This window comes from Arachis ipaensis, chromosome B07 (genome assembly GCF_000816755.2).
Source record: "Arachis ipaensis cultivar K30076 chromosome B07, Araip1.1, whole genome shotgun sequence".
NCBI classification, from domain to species: domain Eukaryota; kingdom Viridiplantae; phylum Streptophyta; class Magnoliopsida; order Fabales; family Fabaceae; genus Arachis; species Arachis ipaensis.
In genome coordinates this window covers 99,726,801-99,727,375 of record NC_029791.2, presented here as the reverse complement: position 1 = coordinate 99,727,375, position 575 = coordinate 99,726,801, and positions in this window count along the sequence as shown.

Here is a 575-nt window from a genome sequence, read left to right as displayed (position 1 = left end):
TTCCTACCAATATTTGGCAGGATATTTCTATGAATTTTGTAACTGGTTTACCCGTGACGCAAGGGTATTCGGTCATATTCATGGTAGTGAACCGACTATGTAGTGAGTATTCACGAAATGCCACAATCAATTGTGTTGGATCGAGACAAGGTATTTACTAGCAAGTTTTGGGAGCAATGTTTCCTACACCAAGGCATTACGCTGGCTCGGAGCTCGGCTTACCATCCTCAGTCCGATGGCTAGACCGAGGTGCTTAACAGGTGTTTGGAGATGTACCTTCGTTGTTATACTCAAGACAATCCTAGGACTTGGTGTAGGATGCTTCCATGGGTGCAGTTCAGTTATAATACTTCCTTTCATTCGGCAATCGGCATGTCTCCCTTTAAGGCCTTGTTCGGGCGAGATCCTCCGCCTCTTCTCTGATATGTCGCAACTTCTACAGACGCTCCAACTGTCCAGGAACAATTACAACAGCGCGATTCCCTGCTAATAGTCTTGAAATCCCACTTCGGGAGAGCTCAGGCCCGGATGAAGGCCACGGCTGATAGCAAGCGCCGTGACCTGGAATTTCAGCT